Source organism: Camelus bactrianus, chromosome 3, assembly GCF_048773025.1.
Source record: "Camelus bactrianus isolate YW-2024 breed Bactrian camel chromosome 3, ASM4877302v1, whole genome shotgun sequence".
Lineage (NCBI taxonomy): Eukaryota > Metazoa > Chordata > Mammalia > Artiodactyla > Camelidae > Camelus > Camelus bactrianus.
Window position 1 is genome coordinate 68,665,675 of NC_133541.1, and position 15,566 is coordinate 68,681,240.

The following is a 15,566-nucleotide window of genomic DNA, read 5'->3' on the forward strand; positions in this document are numbered from 1 at the left end:
AGTTAGCACAATATCTAGATCAGATTTTTTGTTTGTATTCCATGTACTGAAAATGCTGTCAAATTAGTAAATGCCGGATGAAAATATAGGAACAACTTTATTATTATTTTATGTTCTCTACCTAGAAGCTGAGAGAGGTAATAAAGGAACTCTACAGTGATAGAAAACTGACAAAATGTCTATGTCACTGTTTACTTACCTGCTACTAACTTATCCCCTAGAAGGAAAGAAAATCTGAAAGTTGTAACCACATCAGAGAAACCCATCTAATTTTAACATGTCGAGTCTGAGACTACAGCTGCTAAGACAGGGAATGAATGGAAAGCTCAGTGTCAGCCAAGGGAGGCTGACGTGGGGTTCTAGGAGGTGAGCGGCCCAAACGAAAAAATGCACGAGGAGTTGCCATACCGCCGGACAGAATTCAGCCGGAGACACCATGGGGTTAACAACACTTTATTGCCACCGGGAAATGAGCACCTATGATGCACCTGTCCTGCTTTTATCTGTTTTCTGTCAGCACATGTGCAGACTGAGTTTCTTTGTTCATTAGGCTTACAGAGTATCTCTAGCACATGCATACTTCTATTTTCTTTGTTCTAAATCTTATATAATTGACACATGCGTCGAGCAATTATTTACTGCATACTACAAACGTGCTCTGTAGTTGTGGCCTTGGGTCCCACGGCCTTAACTCATCTCAAGACCAGCTCACACTCAGCAAAGTATATGATCCCCACTAAGGATTCGGAGGCCCAGCCTCCTGCTTTATCAAATCTCCATAGATGTGAGCTCCCTGAAAATGAAGAAACCACCTCCACACTCTGAGAAAACCTTTGAGTCTGGATCCCCACCTACCTGCCATGCTTCCAGAGCCTTTAAGCATCACTTCTGCCTTGGCACTAGATTCCTCCTCCTTCCCAGAGGTGCTCTCTACTTTACTGGCATGTATCTGTCTATGAAGGATCCAATGTGTCCTCTGCAACATGGGAAGCATAGAAATTTACCTTCACTGAAGTATGGTTCCTTCTGACAAAAAGCTTGTAGTCTAGGCAAGGAAATGAGTCTTGAACAGGTGAAACAGTCAATGAAAAGTGAACGTGAGTGTTCTACCTTCAAAGAGAAGGAAATGAATATAGAAAGAGCGGGCAATGAGACCTCATAGACTTTGTGGGACATAAGCTGTGCTGAAGCATAAATGGATATAGAACAGCCTGGGGAAGGCCAAGAGAAGAGAATGGATGCTGGCATGCCTTCTTGAGGCAGTGATGTGTAGGGCGGGAGGCATGCATAGGTAGAGGAGGAAAATTAAAAAGCATTTGTAAGATCAAGCTGATCACAAAGACTTTTAAACGTCAGACGTCCTTTTTAAAAAAAAAACAAATATTTATTCACTGCTTTCTGTGTGATAAGTGTTGAACTAATCAATGGAAAGTATAAAAGGAATAAGATACAGTCTCTGCCCCCATGAAATTCACCATCAGATGGAAAATACAAACTGAGCCTATCAACCATCAGAAATTACCTTGTATCTATATGCCGTCCTAGCAGACATTCATAATTACATTAATAAAATAACACTGTTTACTTGACATGTTTATCTTATAGCCAATATAATGTATTATCTTGCAGACAGCTCTAACATATGTCCCTGTGTTATGCTCCTCCATTGTTTATTAATACTGTTTCATAAATCCTGCCATGTGTCTCTCTTCCCCTTTCCAACTGTTTTCTTCCTTCAGCATTTTCTGTCTCCATTGTCACAGAATTTCACTTAGCTCTTATTGGACTTCTTCTCTGATGTTTCACATGATGAGAGTTCTTCTACAAGTTTCAGTCATTTGCACATTTCCTAAAACAATTAAAGATTTGATTATATACATATATATGTACACACACACGTATACGAGATTTTTAGAATGCTGGAGTGTTGATGTGATAGCCACAGTAATCTGATCTTTGGGAAAACATACCAAGCATTATAAACACACAATTTAATGAAATATATATCCAAGCACTGCGTTTATATAGTTCTTATAGTAGAGTAATGAGTTTACTGTGGGAGTACAGAAGGATGAGCAACTAGCAAGTACATGGAGGCAAATTTGATATAGATCTACTTCTTTGGGTGCAAAATGGGTATTCATACAATATAACCTAAAAACAGACATTATAAATTCCCTGTCTTCTCTTCCTTTGGTGAATCTTCTATATTATTTAAAAATGCAGTATTTCTGGTTTCCTTCTCTTACAAATGCCTGCCCTACAGAACGTGCATTGTTGGTGGGCTCTGATGCAAATCACTTAGCAGCAGAAGTCACTCTGCCATTATACTGTAATTTGCAGCCAAGCCAGCTTTCAGCTGGTGCCTTGTCCTTGGGCTATCATTCACTGTCAGGGCCTCTTCAGGGCACACCAGCTGTTCTCTTAACACAGAGAAGGAGGGACGTAGTCATATGTCACTGATTCCCAAGAAAAGCCTGCCTTGACCACCATGGTTCCTCCTTGGTTCCGGGGCTGATAATCATGTGTTTGGGATCAGGGCTGCCTCTGGGTGAACTTGTGACGTTCCTTAGTTAATATCCATTTCCCCTTGGCCCCTGCTCTTTCCCAGGCCTCAGGCTGGACTTGGCAGTTCCAGAACTTACTCACGATAAGGAAACCGTCTTTACCCTCTCTGGATAAGGGTTCAATCTATAGAACAGTGATTTTCAATTGAAGGGCTAATACTTACCCACAAAATATCCCTCACATGTGTGCATGTATACATATTAATACACACAAATGCCAAATTTTGCCTACAATTTCAGGTAATTTATGCAGTTCTCCTCAGAGCCAGCCTGAGATAAGAAACCCTGTCTCAACTTTGTTCTCTCTTTTTTCTCTTTCTTTCTATCTCCATCCTTTCCCCCATTTTCTCACACTTCATTCTCTGATAAGAAAAATACACTATATTCTAAATCATAAGAAAGTGTTCAAAAATATTTTTAGTAGGTTTTTTTAAAATCTTATTTAGTTTTTTAGAAAAGGGTCAACAATATAACTGATTATAGAGCTGGTTAAAGCCAAACTTTGACTAAAAGGAACCACAGATTTATTTCTCCTGAACCTCTGCTCACACAGCTACTGTTGAGACAACTGCAATGAACTTGTTTTGTGAAACTTCAGGTAGGGCTCGTAAGGAGTTCTGAAGAGCAATTTCATATTTTTCTCCTCTTTGAGGGTAATTAAATATCAATTTAGAGAGACTGATGGTTAAAATGTCCTTCCCTTTGGACGGAGCAGTGGTGATTCAATTTTAACAGCTGCTGCCTGCCTCCCAATGATTATGTTTTCAAGAAGCACCATTTGTTTTATCGCACAGCTGCAGGTGGTGCTTGCTCATCTGGAGGCAGGGTTCTAAAACAGCTAACTCAGTGTGTCTCTCCTCCTGGTGGCTTCCAAAATGGCTCTGCCCTCCTCCAGGAAAGGGAAGAATATAGTTAGAAAGGTTAATAAGAGCATACCATAGGTAAAATATGTGCAAAATAATAGAGAGATAAAGGAAGACTTAAAAAAAAAAATACTACATTGCCATCCCATTCCAGCATGCCATACCAAAAAGTGTTATATATCTCATTTGAGTGTTTCATAAGATAGATTACCTCTGAAATCCTGATTAATTCCATGTGATAAAATATTTTAAGTGATCTTATCATTTCTGTACTAAAAAAAATAGAATTGAAAAAATGAGCAATTGCATTGGATGATGCCTTAGCTGACCTTGGATCTTTGTTAGGATCTTGAAAATAATCAACAATGAAAAACTTTTTTAGGCCCTTGAGTGGAAAGTTTTCAATGTGTGACGAAAGATCAGGCCATGTCAGTCCTGTACTCTAAAGCAAAAGTGACAAAAACCTAATGTATGTGCTGTGATGCAGTTGGTGCCTATTTTAAACATTGCTAATTGATTATGATCATGTATCTTTCTGCTTAGCCCATACGCAGTCTCACAATCCTTCTGGACACAGTTATACATGCACTGTGTGCCAGCTGTTTGAAAGTGACAGATGAGATAAAGCTCATTCACTGTTTCTGTGCTAGATCATTGATAGAATCACTGGGTCATTGCAGATGCAGAAGCCTGATGATACCTGTTTGTACCTGTTTGATACTAGATTGAGGACAAGGGTCCAGTGTAGCTGCTTCTCCCTGCCATGTGACAGGGACCAGGGTCGTTAACCACAGCCTGTGGGCCACATCTAACTACCAAATGTTTTTGTAGATAAAAGTCTGCTAGAAAAATGGCCACAACCATTTTTTCATGTATTATACACAACCGCTTTCCCTGCTTTGGGTTACATAAACCAGTAATTCAACAAGCTAGTTTGAGTTGGGTCTTTTCACTTTTATTCAAAAATGACAGATATTCCAGAACTTTGGATTCTGGTTTGGCCACCATGGGGATCATTATTTCCTCCAAGGACTTCAGAATTTTCTATAGTAAGAGAAGAAAAAAATAAGAGCCTGTGATTGGCTTATAGATCCCAGTGGCATTTGTATGTTGAGAGCCATGAAATCATGCCCCTAGCACTGAAAACAAATGCAATGTGATGCAAAGCAAAGCCAGGGTTCTATTCCCTTCCTGCTTCCCCTACTTCCTATCAGCTCCCCCCACAATTCTCACATGGAAATTTAAGCTTGGCTTTTACATGTTCTGGGAGGCTTTTTCTAAGACAGAGAAAAATACTCCCTGATGAGTTTCCTGATCAAACACATGCAAAATCTGTCTGCGATTCCTGGAACAGCCTGGCCCTCAGGGTCACGAATGCTCTGATAAGGAAGTATGCCTGTTAACACAGCACCACATGCGATTATAAATTTGTATTTGTAAGCTGCTGTATACATTTATGTTTAAGTCAGCTATGATAAACTCTAGTAATTCAATGGCATTCAAACAATAAAACTTACTGTTCGTCATCTTTGTAAAAGATCAAATCAAAATAATTCCTTCAGGAGTTTTAGGACAAGAAAGTAAAAGTGGGGGTGAGAATTAATATTTCTTGAACACTTCCCCTGTGCTAAGCCCTGAGCTTTATGCTTTCCCATGCACAATTTCATTTATTCCTTGTAACATCCTGTGACATAGAAATGATTCTGTTTATTGTATTGTAAATTTCCTGACATGGACGATCCCAAAAGACGGACTGGTCACAATTCTGCTGACTGAAATAATGAAACCTCACTTTCATCATTAAAGAATGTTTTCTGCAGAGAATAAGTCCTATATTGCTGTGCAATGCCATAGGTGGTTTTTTTTTTTCTGTAGTTCCAAAATTCTGGTATCAGAAGGAAAGGTAATGAGAGGAATAGAAAAAAAAAGGGGGGGGAAATGGTAAAGAAAATGTTGAGAAAGGAGGCAACAGATAAAGACCTGGGAAAGAAAATAGATGGGTGTTATTTCTCATACTTGAGCTTACTGTTAAAGCATATTTCCCAAAGACATCCCCCACCCCTAGCTGAGGAACCAGATGAAACCACATATGTGTTAGATGTGAGCAGATGTATATTCCACAATATGTGTGGGGAGAATAAAAGTCCTTTGATGGGAACTTCAAGCAACACAGTGGCATCCTGGTATTACTTAATCCCACCATATCTGGCACGCACAGGACAGATTTCTCAGAGGTTTTGCTGTGGCGAGAATAAAAGGATTCCCAACAGGAAATTCCTGCTGAGATTCTGTAGCTGTGTCTGTTGTGAAGACAGCAAACTCAGCTTAGGCGACACAGCACTGTAGAATGGCTAACTGCTCACTTAACATGTCTGCTCCTTTGCAAACCCATGTGAACTCACCTTGGAGGGTGATATTGCTGGGACTGAACTCTACACATAACAATGAAGACTTGACGGCAGTCCAGTGGAGGGGACAAGAGGTCAAGGGCAGGCTCTGCCTCTTTAAGAGTCTTTCCAAGTGACTGGCAAGTGCTCAGCATTTCCATCCCTGCCTGGTGAGGAAAGGAGAGGAACTGCAACCATATTCCACTGAGACAGACTTGGTGGGTATCTTCCAGCTTTATTCAGCATATTTTTCTACCAGTTGAACTTTAAAGCAACACATTTGACAAAACCAGCAGATATAATGCAAATAATTTGACTGCTCTTACTTTTTCCCAACTTAACACATTTCAGCAAATGGCAGATTTTAGCTATATGATGTTGTAATCAAGGGTTTTTGTTTTCTTTCTGCAATCTGGATTTGACCAATCCAGAGTAGCAGTTAAATTACTTTCTCTTTAGGATGTTTCCAGAATTCACTAATCCCTAACAACCAGTGTTTCTTCTACACTGTCTCTTCCAGTAGTTACAGGGAGAGGGGCAGAGCATGAAGTCTGGAGCCAGGATACCTAAATTCACATTCTGGCTCTGCCACTCTGGAACTTGGGGAAGTTAATTAGCCTTTATAAGCCCCAGTTTTACTCATCTGTAAAGTGGGGGGAATCAAATGGGGGGAATCCTGCCTTGTAGGGTGTTTAAGAAGTTAAGTGAGCTAATGCAGTCAAAGCACTTAGCAGAGTGCCTTGAATAGCAAAGGAAAGTTTCTCTGTCCCCTCTACACCCCTCTCCTCACTTCTCTCTCATGCACACACACACTCTCTCTCTCCATATATATATATATATGCTGTTTTAATCATTTTTTCCAGTTGTCAAAATGTTTTATGATGGTCTTTTAAAAAAATCTTGTAAAAACTTCTCATTTTCCCTTTATATTTCAACAGTAGACAGCTTTTTCTTTAGAGCTGAACAACTTGAACCTAGTTCCCCTTCCCATGATCTATGACTTCTAAACCATTTCTAATTGAGTGTTTCCTAGCTCCCTGTGATTCCAACAATAGACTGTTACTATTTCCTTCTATCTTGTAATGCAGTATCCTTCCCTTTAGAGCCAGCAGTGGGAAAAAGAATGTAAGAGGATAAAGTACAGGTGGAAAAAAAGGGAAAGAAAAAGTAAAGAAAGCTAGATATATACCATGTTTTCCTGGCTAAAAGATTACTATACAAACTTATCCTGGTATCTCACTGTGGTGATTGAGATTAACCGTCTATTTGATACTTACATCACTTGCATCCAAAAAAAAAAAAAAAAATTACAATTCTTTTGTCTTCAGATCCTATTTTAGTATAGCTATGCATACTTTTTCACTTAGTAATTAATAAATCTTAAACTGTTAGATGGCTTTAATAGAAAACTAGATCCATTAAAAAAAAAAAACAAAACAAGTCTATCCCTGCAAATAGCAACACCTTCTTGAAGCTTTCTGCATAAAATGACTTATGTTCACAAAGTAACTCCTGCAACTAGATGAGTTGTTTACTTTTGGGTATTCAATCCCTGCAGTACTTGATCAGGAAAAAGAAAATGACTACAAATCAAAGTAAATAGAGAGAAAAAAAAAAGAAAAGAACGAAAAAGAAAAAGGAAAATGACTCTGTTATGCTGAAGACTTCAGTGTGAAATCCTCATCATCCTTTCAATTCACTCTGAATTAAATTAAGCCAGTGGTGCATGACATGTACTGAAGTTGGATCAGCAGTACAAGCTGTACAGATGTGCCCATCTGGTATGCAGGTGTTTGCACAGATATTCCCCAGACAAACTTCCAGAGGGGTGGCATTTTTGTGGAGCTGGCTCCACACTAGTACGAGGAAAGAAAGAGGGGGACCACCCACTGATAATGGTACCACTTCCAGGTTGACCACATACCCTCAAAGAGTGGTTCTTAAATTTCATATGCATCAAGATCTCCTGAGGAACTTTATAAGAATGCAGACTCCTAAGCCCCTCCCCCCAAAATTGACATTCAATATATACCTATGGTATGTTCCAGAAATCTGCTTTCAACAAATATTCTAGGTTATTCTAATATAACTGTTCCTTATCTGTACTTTGAGAAATATTACCTTAAGACACAGAATAAAATGGATAAAAGAAAGTCTAGAAAGTAAAAGACACTTTTATCCCATAAAGTTTGCAGCCATTTTCCTAGTTATGTGAGTACCACCTACAGCATTCATGAACATGCTAGAATATTTCATCAGAAAACCAGGAAAAAAGAGTGTCTACACAAACTCTGGATATTATCAAACTATTTAAAATAATGTGTGTCTATTTATTAGGTCCTATACCTATAAATGGAAACAAGGCACAACTCAAGTTTGGGGTGCCAGTGATACCTAGGTACCATCATGGGCCTTTGCCCAATTTCACATGATTCCTTTGACAACTGGTAACATATTCTAAGTATTGGAGTTCAGTGTCTTTCTGTGACCACCGTCAGGTATGAACAGATGTCCCCCAAAGATTCTTCTCTGAAACAGCTCTCAGCAACCAATAACCACCCACTTACTCACTTATCCCAAGATTGGGAAACAGAAAGTAAAGACAGACCTTGGGAACATTCAAGAGCCATATCTTATAAGTAAATTTGGATCCTCTTGAGTTTAGACTTTCCTTAATAGGTGATGAGAAGTCATCGAAGCATTTTGATTAGAGAAACATCATCTTTGCAATTATTTCATAGATTCCACATAGGCTATAGACTCTAAAGATTTTATAATAATGTATATGAAAAGATTCTGCTGAAAATAAAAGGAATATGCATTAATAACACCGATGTGATAAAATTACAAGTCATTAACACAATTATTCACACATCAATATACTCCTCCCTCATCTAAAGTAAAGGGAAAAAAACAGAATGTAGCATTTCTCATTAGCCTTAAGAATACATTTCTAAGAATAATGTCCATTCAATAAGTATTTATTTCATGCTTGTGTTATGTTAGGCACTGTGCTAGGTGTTGAGGAGCAAAACAGGGAGGTTCACCACTTTCAAGGTGTTTACAGTCTGCTGAGACAGACACTGAACAAACAAGCTGTGGGTTTTCCACATGGCTCTTTGCTATCCCTGCTATTCCTAGCAATGTGGTACTTTGACTCCTTTTAAAATATAAGGCTTTTCCCTATTCCACCTTTTTTTAAGACCTCCTAAGCAATCATCAGAGGTCTCAAACTAACTGCCTGCAGACCTATTTTGTTTGGCCCACACAATGCTGAGGTCCACTTTTTTTTTTTTTAATTTGAATTCATTGCCAAAATAAAATAAGAACTTCTAATTTCTCTTGAATATTTGGCTCTACTGGACCTCAGTTTCCACAAAGCAACAAGTGTCTGGAGCTGTGTAGTAGCTGCCTTTTTCAGAAGTAATGTGTTCCGTCCACTTGGCCACATTTAAGCCCAGTCCCCATCACCTCCTGACATGCAGACCAAGGGTCTGCTGGCAATGATCATCTCCCTTGAGTTGCTGTTTTTCCTACACCTGGCTCAGCTCACTCATCTGCGTTACTTGCCAGACTCTCCTAGATAGTCGAGTTTGCAACTGCCACTCTACAGAGAAGAATTTTACAAAATCCTCTTCATCATGTTCCTTACCCTGGTTCTGCTAGTCACCGAGTCTGTAGACTAAGTAAATAATCAAATGGTGTTCATCATTCTATTTATTTATTCAAATATTTCCTCAGCTTCTCTTTCCAATGGTGCCTTTTCTTCGATCCATTTGGTGCAAGCAAATCAGATTACTCACTGGTTAGCCCCAAATATGACCTGCTATTTTTTGTTTCATTGTCTTCAATCCTACTAGAATCTCTCTACCTATAACACCTACCAGCTCCTCAAATTCTGATTGTCGTCAGGTACAGTTCACATCACCCACCTTTTCCATGAAGCCATCCAGACTTCCCTAGCTGGCTGTGGGGCAGCCTCCGCATGAGCTCTCACACACCTTCCTGAACCTCTGTAAAGGCCCTTGAGCTTTTCACCCCGCAACACAGCTTTCTATGTTTTAGCTCCCTGAAGGCAGGAATCCTGTCTAATTTATCTGCCTTTTCCCATTAGCACAGTGCCTAGCAGAAAACAGTAATAATTTGCACAACAAACGAAGGGAGATTCTACTTGAAACTAACAGAATAGGAATGCACTGAATGTATTTAACTCCATCTAGGAAACTGATAGTTGTTTTCAAAGCTCAGGCTGCACGGATGGGCACTTGTTTGGGGCCTTGTTTTGTATTTATTTGACCTGTTACTCCTTGCCCTTGCTTTCCCATACATGTGTCCTGTGGAAACATGCTCATTCATTCCATGTGTTTGCAAGTCCCTGACTTAGTAATCTAGTCCAAGAGGTTTTCTCTTTTTTCTTATTAAAATGTTACGCAAAACGACTTTCATTCTTGGTTCCAAACTAGAGCTGTAACAAAATTGGAGATTTATCTTGTTCTTACCTGACTGTAAACCCTTAAGGTCAAGGACTCTTAGGCATCATATCATACACTGTGAAATAAATGTTTTTGTAACAAGTGCCTTTGATTTATATTTAGAATCTGGGCATTGAATTCTAGAGCCAGAATGTATCATTGTAATTTTGGAATGGATGCTACTTTCTACCCACTGTGAAGGTAACATACTCTTCTCTAAAATGAGAAAAGAAAAGCAAATGTGAAGGTGGAGAAGTTAAATTTCTTAAGCAAGTTTTCACACAGCTAGTTACTGGAATCCTCTGGATTACTTAAATTGTGAATGGAATGAGCAGAAAATATAAGTGCATTTTGAAAAATTATCTGATATATCCACCCACAGCTCTAGGCAAGGGTGTCCTGAAGTCACCAGTCATCCATTCAGCTGCTCAATTAGCACTTCTTGAGAGCTGTGTGCTAAAGCACCCAAGGCACACCTGCGAAATTTCCCTGTTCACTGCTTATCAGTTTCACTCTTGAGGTCAAAGCAGATTAATTTTTTCTTTTTGTAAGGCAACCTTTCAATCATGACCTTGCCTCCAACAATGTTGACTTCATGTTCCTGGTCCATACCTTCTTCTGTGTCAGCCAGCCATTTTAAAATAAAAATAAATAAAAATAAAATAAAACAATTCTCTTCTAGAGGGTAAAAGATTTCAGAGCTTCAGGAGCCCACAGGCAGATCACTTACAACTTCCCAGCATAGCCACAGGTGTCCAGCTTGGCAAATTACAATGCACAAGCCTGTTTTTTAGTTCCAGCCTGTTTCATACTCAGGCTAGCCCAGATATTTTTCTTATTCTCAATTTTGGGGGATACCAGATCCTTTCTGGCTAAATCCCAGGCACAATGCCCTAAGCTCAAGGCACAGCTTCAGTTCGTGGCATGGATTGATGGGAAACCCCTATGCTGGGAGCTTCTCCTTTCATTGTTTCTGTCACTAGACCCTCTTGAGTGCCTGTCTTAAGCACACAGTCAGATCTGTTTGCGCCATTCCTGTCCCCTTCTGCTCTTAATTCAAGTTTCATTTCCTCTCTCCTTGCTGTTGCCATGCAGATTCACTAGGTGTCTTTCTCTCCCAAACCTAGCCAATCACATGTGTTAGTCAGCCCAAATGCCTCTTAATCTTCTGTCACTAAATGGGAGGCTCTTCTTACGATTGGTGGCGAAAGCCTCGTGTTTCTAATCTAGAGGATAAAGAGGTGAACAAAGGCTAAAATGAATTTAGGAAGCATTAATGTACTTTGAATGAGGAAAGTTAGCACAAAGTGGAATGGGGAGAGACCTACAGTCACTAAGTTTAGAATATTAGTTATTCAGTCCGAGTAATAAAAAGCAGATTCTATGGCAGTATCTCTCGAAGTGTGGTTCAAGGGGCTGCCTGTCTCAGAATCAGTTGTGGGAAGTTGGGGGTGAAGGAGGGGAGAGGGCTCTACCCCAGTTTGAACCAAAATCTCAGCATCTACTAAGAATCTGAGTTTCTTACAAACTCCCATTTCTTTTTCTAATGCATGTTCAAATTTGAGAACATTGTACAATGTCTCTATTGTCCTTTAAAAGCAGTTATTTCTCACTGAGTATCTAATATTTAAGTATCTTCTATACTCAATGCAGTATTTAATAGGTGCTCTTATAGGCACTAGAGATATAGTAGAGAATGAATGGACAGGTTCCTTCTTTGAGAATTTTATGGTCTGCTGGGAAAACAGAGATCTGTGGTCATCACAGCAAGAAAATAAAGTGAAAATTAATGAAGAGTCCTAGCTACTTCCAGGGGAACGAAGATTATATACACACACACTCAAGTGCATTTATCCATATGTATTTTAGGTGCATATGGATAAATGGAATTTATCCATTTATGGAATTTCTGTATTCACATACAGTAAGAAAACATAGCATGAGAAATTGACAAGTTAGAATGATTAGTTTATGTTCTTTTGATTTCCGGAAGTCACTTTAGAATATTATAAAGATTCTTCTGGAGTCTTTTTAGAATATAACTTTAAAGGCTTTATGTATAGGCTATAAAAAATGTATCTGTTCTTACTGAAATAAAAAATTTAAATATAGAACAGTGAGAGAAAAATTCTTAGTGATGGCCATAAATCTTTACCCACCCCATCACAAAAGCAGCACCAGGAGAAAGCCTATGAACCAGCACACAGGCACCAGGGCACGTACCCAGACTGCACACAGGCAGCTTGTGTGCACATGGTGCTCCAGCCTTCAAGCCAAACATTTACTACCAAGACACCCCTAGACTCACTTGAAATTGCTGGTTCCATGCTCCACATTTCACTAAAATATAGGGAGAGTCACAAATGAATGCTTTGCTGGATTTAAATAAAAATTCATGTGGTTGGGGGGTGGGGTAAAAAGCATAAAAGCATCTGTAAGCCAGGCTGCCAGCTTCACTCAATTTCTTTGCTTTTGCACAAAGACATGTTTTATTTGAGGGTGTGAATGTATGTGTGACCAACACGAAAGCTGAGGACTTTAAAATCAGCCAGCAATCCTTGGGCCATTTCAGCTGTGTTTCTACTTCACAGGGCCTCCAGGGGACCGCTGGGAGCAGGTGTGAATTTCCAGTTTATTAACAAGTTAAGTCAGTGTTGCTGTGCATTTTGAAAGACCTAATAGACTGGCCGATCTCAGTGAACATAGAGTAGCCTGGCACCAGAAAGACACATAAAAAATTAAAATACTACCGTTATTACTATTAGAAACAGCACCTGTTGGCTGTGTGCTGTATTCTAGGCATTGTGCTAAGTGATTTAGAGGCATCACCAGGTTTAATTAACTGTTCAGATAAGTTAGTAAAGATGTTTTTCCTGGATCAAGAGCATTGAAATTACAGCTGACTATGAGGATCCAGCCTATAACAAAGAATCTCTAGGTTGTCTTCTCCACATATTGATTTAAATACCTTGCTTTGCTTTGCTAACAGAGCTTCAAGTTTGGGTCATGCCTATCTGCTGACTATAGTGTAACCCATGAGGCTTGATTATCCATGTCAAATTTTCAGAAGGCTGTAATCTCCACCATGGCAGGTAGAATGTTAACATTCATTTTTACTGTCTTGAGACAACACCAGAAGGAAGGAAACAGAACATAAAGTATTCATGATAGACAAAATTTAAGAAACTATTTAGTCCAGGCCTGTAATTTTTAATTAAAAAAAAAAAAAAGAAGAATGAGGACCAAAGACATAGTCTGGTTTGGAACGTTCTCCCATATTTCCTTTTGTATTCAAGTTTTTGCTCCAACCATCTGGCTTTTGACACACAGTTCTTAGTCAAATAGAGCTTATCTAATGTTTTCATCCTTTCTCGAACTTTTTTCCCATGGTGTCAGCTCACAGGACTGAGGGACCAGATCAGCCACCCAGTCTTTCTGTAAACGATAGCCACTGAGGCATGCTCAGAACCATAAGTAATTATAATTGTGGCCAAATGGAATGATTTTATAACTTGGAGGTGTTATGTTTAGTTGCACTAAAATTGCATTATGAGCCTGGGATATAATGAAGCTTTACTGACAAAAAGAAACTACATGTAAATTATGACTCCCATTCTCCTGACTCATGTTTGTATCAACTGCATCCAAAATAAAGCTTCTCCTTTCGTAATTGTCATGGCGGGGAATGCAAGCTGCTCACGTGTGGATTTTTAATTGTTCAGCTCACTACCAAAAGACGTATAAAGTCCTTTTCTAACCTGTCCTCGTTCCTTTTTTAAACCAGGAGAGTGGTTCAAACCTACCTGCACCAAAGAGAGTCAGAGAAACCAGGCAGCCCTCACAAGGAGAGACTGTGAAATTCATTTTGAGAAGACTCAGAGGAAACATGTGAGTTACCTCAAAATATCTGAAGGCCTATCACAGAGGGAAACCCAGACTTGTTCTTTTGTTCCCAGGGAGCGATAATGATAAGAGTTCCAGTTACTAGTGAGTACCCACCAGTATCAGGCACCATGCAAGAACTTTTCACACATTATCTCTAATTCTTATACCAACCTCAAAGTAGATAAGGTTATCCCATATTTTAAGTGGAACCAAGGGGTTGGGGCATGGAGTGGTTAAGCTGCGTACCCAAAGTCACAGTCTGGATAACTGACAGACCAGGATTCTGATCCAGGTCTCCACTTCAGTTAGCCACAATTCCATCATTCCAGCTGCTTAGGCCAAAACCCTTTGAAGTCACCTTTGAGTCCTCTTTTTCTCTCATCCCTACATCTAATCCTTTAGCAGACTATATTTGTTCTACTTTCAAAATGTATTCAGAATCAGAATAGTTCTCACTACCTCTGCTGTTTCCAGCCTGCTTTAAACCCCGGCCCATCCCATCTGTATTATTATGTAGCTTTCTCCTAACTGCCCTCCCAGCTTCTGCCCATGGCCCCTGCTGGTTTACGTGAGACACAGCAGCTAGGCTCATGCTTGAAACTGTAAATTCACACATATCTCTTCTCCATTCAAAAGTATCCAGTGACTTCCTAGTTCAATACGGATAAAAGCCAACGTCATAATTACAGTTGTCTATACAAGATTCTGCCTGTCAGGTTGCTATTTCCCACCTCCTCGCGATTACCAAATCTGCCAGCTGGGTGGCTTTTGCATTTGCTGCACAACCTACTTGGCATGCTCTTTCCTGAAAACTGTTCAGCTCAACTCACATCTACCTCCTTCAGATCATTATTCAGAGTCACCATCTCAGTGAGGCTTTCCTGACCGCTTGATTTTTAGTTGCAACCTGTACTGAGCTTTTTTTTTTTCTTTTTTTTTTTCCCCATACACTTACTACCATCTAACAGACCATACTTTTAAAAAAAAAAATCTTTTTTGCTTTTCAAATGTCTTCTGCTCTCAAAGAACAATATGAACTCTATGAAAGCAGGGAGGGTTTTGGTTTTTTTTTTTGTTTGTTTGTTTTCTGTATACTTCTGTCTCTGGAACCTAAAACAGTGTCTGGTACCTACTAGGCATTCTATAAACGTCTGTTGTATAAATGACTATGTCTCAAGACCGTGGAGTCTCACTGACCCAATCTGGCTTGAAGAGAGACATGACTAAATTAAGGCCTTCAGCATTATTTGTACATAAACTATCAGAGTCGATAAGCATCTTCAGAATCAACGAATTCTCCAAGTAGGAGCAACAGGGAGACACTAAAGAGAGATACAGAGATTTTCTCACAGTAGCTTCAAAAATGTAACAGATATATGAACTCAAGTGGAC

The 15,566-nt window shown here is 39.4% G+C and overlaps 1 long non-coding RNA gene across 1 annotated transcript in view; it reads right to left on the reverse strand.

Moving 5' to 3' along the window:
- Positions 1 to 457: 457 nt before the first annotated feature.
- LOC141577062 (uncharacterized) overlaps positions 458 to 15,566 on the reverse strand; it is a 35,765-nt gene continuing 20,656 nt past the window's right edge. The window contains exons 2-3 of the long non-coding RNA XR_012505546.1: positions 5,833 to 5,984; positions 458 to 1,849 (exon numbers count right to left, since the gene is read on the reverse strand). This is a non-coding gene — a long non-coding RNA (uncharacterized LOC141577062). The remainder of the gene's footprint in view (positions 1,850 to 5,832; positions 5,985 to 15,566) is intronic.